At 46.1% G+C, this 5,795-nt stretch overlaps 1 protein-coding gene across 1 annotated transcript in view; it reads right to left on the bottom strand.

The window, feature by feature from the left end:
- Positions 1–5,344, bottom strand: part of LOC110311824 (protein DGCR6) — an 18,466-nt gene extending 13,122 nt beyond the window's left edge. The window contains exon 1 of the mRNA XM_021185381.2: positions 5,088–5,344. The gene's annotated coding sequence lies outside the window, so the exon portion shown is untranslated. The remainder of the gene's footprint in view (positions 1–5,087) is intronic.
- Positions 5,345–5,795: the final 451 nt, after the last annotated feature.

Raw genomic sequence — 5,795 nt, 5'->3', positions numbered from 1 at the left:
AAAAAAAAAAAAAAAAAGGTCACCAGCACAGACATGTCTGTTTGTTTCTCTCTGTCTTTGTCTCTATCTCTGTCTGTTTCTGTCTCTCTGTGTCTCTGTCTCTGACTCTGTATCTCTCTGTCTCTCTCTATTTCTGTCTCTGTCTCTCTCTCATGCTCTGCCTCTGAGGCACCCATCCGTTCTCCCTTCTTAATAATTCTCTGTGTGAGATCTGTTGTGTAGTGTAATCTCTGTGGCATACCTTGACCCCAAATTGCCAACGTACTCTGCCGCAAAACTCAAAACCCTGAAAAGGAGCCAGTTTATGACACAAGGACTTAGGGTGACACCCAGAAACAACAGAAGGAACGGATTTTAGTTGGCAATGTTCTTTCCCTCTTTCTTATTTACGTGTGTGTGTGTGTGTGTGTGTGTGTGTGTGTGTGTGTGTTGTGGAATGCTTTGGTGCTGTCTGTATTTTGATGCTAATTCTGTCATAGGATTCCAAGTGAACCTGCTCCCCAAGGTAACTGAAAATGAAGGCTAGAGCCTGTGATTGGGCAGTGGAAGGAAAAGGCAGGGATGGAAGTTTTAGAGAAGTAGAGAGAGGAAGGAAAGAGAAAGATGAGACAGAGGACGGAGGGAGAAGAAGATGGAAGAAGAGGTGGAAGATTGAGCAGACCCACGTAGCCTGGAGGAGCCGCAAGTAGGCAGGGATTTCATAGCTGGGCAATAGAGTAGTGTAATGGTATAGCTGCCCAGTCTAGGCGTAGTAGTTTATAAATGTGTTAGCTGAGTTGTGTGTTCTTTGCACAGGCATATTGTGGTTGGAGATTTACTGATATAAATCTGACCGGTATAAATATAAGGCTCTAGTGTTCTCCTTTCATGGGGCTAGAGGGAGCTCAGTGAGACCAGAGTGGTTGTTGGTGTTCTGTAGAGCCGCCATGGGAGGGCTAGATGGCTGCTTGGAGCTAGCTGTGGGGGGTAGGCAAGACTGCCGATGCCAGCACCTAGCCAGAACAAGCATGGGTTCTTTTAACATTACATGATATCTATATATGGAAAGACACAGGCAAGACACAAAGGCTTCTCCCTCAGGGGTCCAGTTCCAGATGCTCAGCCATTGAGTGGCCAAGCAGCTTTGATAGCCTTTAGGCAGGGATGCATTGTACAGGAATTTATGGCTGGTCTTAGTGACCAGAGACCAATTTCCCCAGGAGTGATTTTATCAACTGAAGTATTCTTAAGAATACTTTAATGAGATGGTATAACAATAGTTCAGTAGCCCTAGGTTCCCCAATGGTTCTAGGAGAAGGAGTTGAATCATAGAGTCATAATCTGGGGAATTTAATTCTAGGGTTCCCAGCATCCATAGTGTTGTTTGGTTTGTTTGTTGTTTGTTTGACTGGGGAAATACAAAGGATATAAAGGGGTAGGCAGTCACATCTGCAAATAGACATTAGGGCCATAAAACAAGGAGATGGAGAAAATAAACACCTGCTTTACCAGGTAAACGTTGGTAACCATGGAAACAAGTCATTCAGTCAGATTCTGATTCTTTCTTTTCTTTCCTTTTTTGTGTTTTCAAGACAGGGTTTTCTCTGTGTAGCTCTGGCTGACCTGAAACATGCTTCTGTAGACCAGGCTGGCTGAGAACTCACAGAGATCCGCTGCCTCTGCCTCCCGAGTGCTGGGATTAAAGGTGTGTGCTACCATGCCTGGCAGTAACTCTGATTTTCAACAGGAAGTTGTGACACTGGAGGGACTTGAAGACCAGCATGTACTTTGGAATGCTAACAGGCACACCACAGACAGCCATGTGTCCTTTTTGCCACTGATAAGGGAAATGGCTCCTGTGGTAGAGGGAAACCATCTTCACAGGTTGCTGAGGAATGCTGGCTTTTGTCTAACTGACAGAATTTGGGGAAATGGAGTTTTCTTTGGACCTGACATTCTAGCCTTCCGTTAATAATAAGGGAATTATTAACGGAATCTCTTCTGTAGCTGCTTCTTAGTTGAAATTAGGGTGTTGTTTTCTGGGGGTGAGGGTGAGGTCAGGAAGGCTGGAATTTTGGTGACATGCTGGGGACAACTGGCTCACTGACCACCTTGGGCTAGTGAAGTGCAGGCTGCTTTGGGGCAGTCTGAAATATTGCCCAAAAGCAGGGGTTCAAGCCCGTAGGGAGTTCTGTCAGAAGAATCTGGTTTACATCAGCTTTCGGTAAGTCCAGGGCTCACAGCGCTGCTGTGCTGTCAGCCACGGTTGATCAAAAATCTGCTGAGATAAATATAGAATAGAGGCAGAAGGTAAAGTGCAGGAGTTCAAGGGGAATCTTACACTTGAAACTTCCATGCTCACGGTCTTGGTGTTTGGAGCAGTGAGAGGAGTCCCAGGACCAGGGGAAGGAGAGAGCCCACCCTTAGGGACCCAGCAACTCTGCCTAGAGCCCACTGGCCTCATGTGTATTCCAAGCTTGACTGCCCCAATGTGGAGGTGGCACTAGGGAATGTCAGTGACGAGCCCGCCGCTGGGGAGAGGCAGTAATAGGTAGGCAATAATAGCTTCAGCTCTTGACTGACAGGAGTCCTTACCTGGAGTCTGACCTGTGAGAGTGGGTCCAAGTTGCTTACGTGAATTTTTACAAAGTTGTGAAAAGATAAAGAAATACTAACTTAGGAATATTTTCACACTGAAACCTGTTTTGTGAATTTAAAACTGTCTGTGTCTGTAGAGGCCTGATTTCTATGTATGAAATGGACTGACAGGCAGCTGCAGCCTTTGGCGGAGGATCTGGATGCTCCTTGTAAACTGATAAAGCTACAGCTAGACATCAGTCACCGTCAGAGATCTGAGAAGGATAAATGGGATAAAAAAGGATAAACTATAATGCAATGGCCTCCCTATCAATGAAACTTACCCGCTACCTGGATGGTTATCCTAGGATCCTCCATGACAATGCTGAGATCATCACTGGGTTCAGAGGTCAGGGCCTACCTCAGTGAGACAAAAGGGGGGCAGTCAGTTCTCCAGTGTGCAGCTTGTCCACAGTTTGAGCAGAGTCCGGGCAGTGGGTGAGGTGTGGGGCAGTTCTCTGCCCAGTGGTTAGAATTATCACGATCCAGGTGGGTTGTCTGTGCCCTGTTCTATTCTTTGGAGAATACCTTAGGACTAATTCTAGAAGCTAGCAGTTCTGTCTATCACGGGAAGCTTTTGCATTATTCAACAGGTCTCTGAGGATGTTGAGGGCCATCATGTAACATTAGGTATATCTGGTTTTAAACAAAACTTGCTTGTTTTTAGTTAGTTGCTTCAGGCTTAACCTTGGTAGCATAAACAGAAAGCTAAAGAAAGCTTGTCCCTGTAAATGAACTACGTTTGTACTCAGCATGGCTACAAACAAAGTTCTGAGCACATTGAAGAATGTGATTGTGTATAAGGTGGCTGACCATTAACTTGCTTGTCTTACTGTCTTTAACAGTTTACAATGCTGTGGTGGTTTAAGTAGGAATGGCTCCCATAGACGCTTGTGTTTGAACACTTGGCCCATGGGGAGAGGCACTGTTAGGTGTGGCCTTGTTGGAGGAAGTGTGCCATGGCACGGGCAGGCTTTGGCATCAGATGCTAGGTCTACTTTGATTCAGATCAAGATGTAGAGCTCTCAGCTCCTTCTTCAGAACCAAATGTGGTCCTCCACACCTCCTGCCACGATGATAATGGACAAAACCTCTGAAACTCAAGCTCCAATCAAATGCTTTCCTTCCCTTATAGCAGTTGCTGTGGTTACCGTGACTCTTAACAGCGATAAAACCCTAACCGAGACCGGCAAGTTGGCAGCTTCTTGTTTACAAGATTAGGATTCCACAGTTTTATCCCTGTTAAGTTTTAGCCTTAAAAAATTTTAAGTTGAAGATTTAAATCAAGATCCTCTAGCACCAAAATAAACTCTTAAACCACAAGTACAGTCCACAGAGAGACTGAGAGCCTTACTTTCCTGATTCTTGTAGGGCACGTGGACCATGCCACCAGAAGAATTGGCATGGAACGGTGAGGTAGACTATGTCCAAGCCCTGGGAATCTAAAAATTCAGATTAGAATCTCATTCTGGGACTGGTCGGAGTAGGGCTAACGCCCTCCCTATTTCTGTGCCTGCCTCAGACCACATAACCTAGAGACCTCCAACCAGGCGGTCACAAGTAGTCAGTCACATAGAATCCTGGAATTCCCCAGGCAAATGAGGCAGCTCAGAGGTCTTAGCCTTCAGCCACTGCTGACAATTTCCCTCCCTGGATATTCTCACACCCTTCCCCAAACTATATAACCCTTGGTTCACCCAGAATAAAGAAATATGGACAAGATAAGATGAGCTAAGACCATCTCAGAAACCTGCATCATTAAAGACGTTGGAGAAGGCCTTAGCCTGAATGACCTATAGCACTAAGGTTCTTGGAGGCCTTCTCTCCCCTCCCCATGCCCCTCACCCCCCTAGCAGTTGCTCCCACCAGACCAGGATCCTGTTTGTCCTGGGATCCTGCATGTCCTGGGATCCACATATACCTTCTGGCCTGCCAGGCAGTGGAGGAAGAGGACTGCAGACCCCACCTGTTTCAGACTTTGCCCTGTCCTCTCCGCCCTGGGGTGGCATGCAGACACCCCAGAAGAGGGCACGAGGAGCCATAGATCCTTTTACAGTGCACCATATAGAACATCCCATTTTCTTCTAAACTAAATTTATTTAAGTATCTAAAGCTTAACAAAGTTAGTCAAGGCAAAGAGGCTATACATATATTTTCAAGTTAGTTTTTACCAGCCTGAATAGACCTTAGGACTCCTTAAACCGTATTTATCAAACATACCTTATCCTTATCTAAAATTTTAGAGGTCTGGCATTGGACACCATCAGCAAAGACATAAGTAGTTAGACACACATTTTTAAAGTCGTTTTTTGTTAGCCTGAGTAGACCTTTATAACCTTGGGAATTTATAAACCTTAAGCATACCTTAATCAAACACATGCTGATCCAGACTTATAACCTAAATATGTGTCACCTAGTGCATATACTCAGAAGTACTCACCCCTCCCCTTGTTTCCTTGCTACCTACCTACCAGTTACTCCTCTCCGCCTGTCCTCCTTCCTATAGGTAGCTTCAGACTTCTGGCTCCTGTGTGGTCCGGGAGCCTTGAGGGGCATGTCAAATCTAACTGTCTACCTGTGCCTTCTGTTGCCTGGGTCATGCCTGGCAGGCCATACTTCTGGGAGATGCCAGAGGCCTGAGACAGATAGCCTCTCCCACAGACTCAGAAAGGCAATGATCTGTGTGAAGGAAACCAGGCCAGGCTTTCTCGTGTCTGCAGATTGGTTCAGATCCCTCAGGGAAGAGGCTGCTGGCTTGTTGCGCGCCCCCTGGCGGACATTTCTAGCTACTTCCCCATCCCAGATTTCTATCTGGATTCTTTTACTGGAGCACAGGGACACACAGGAACTTGGTTCCTGCTTCCAGATAGTGACATTCTGCAGGTGTTAGATCTAGTGGGGAAACCCCCACCCAATTCCCCATTCGGCATGCTCCCAAAAAATCACGAAGGACCATCTCTTGATGTAATTACATGAGGACGTTTAATTATGGAGCTCCAGACTGACATGCATCCCACACAGGAGATAATGGATGTCGGCCACGAGGCTTGAAAGCTAGGGGTTTTTATGGGGTAAGGGGCTTAGGAGTGTGGAATTCAGCATAGTGACACACTATTGGCTTATTCAAACATTAACAGAAAGATTACAAAGATCAGGACTTTGTTCCTGTGGGCTGGGGG

The sequence above is a fragment of the Mus caroli genome, chromosome 16 (assembly GCF_900094665.2).
Source record: "Mus caroli chromosome 16, CAROLI_EIJ_v1.1, whole genome shotgun sequence".
NCBI lineage: Eukaryota > Metazoa > Chordata > Mammalia > Rodentia > Muridae > Mus > Mus caroli.
The sequence above is the reverse complement of the archived record's forward strand: the minus strand, read 5'-3'. Positions and strand labels throughout refer to the sequence as shown.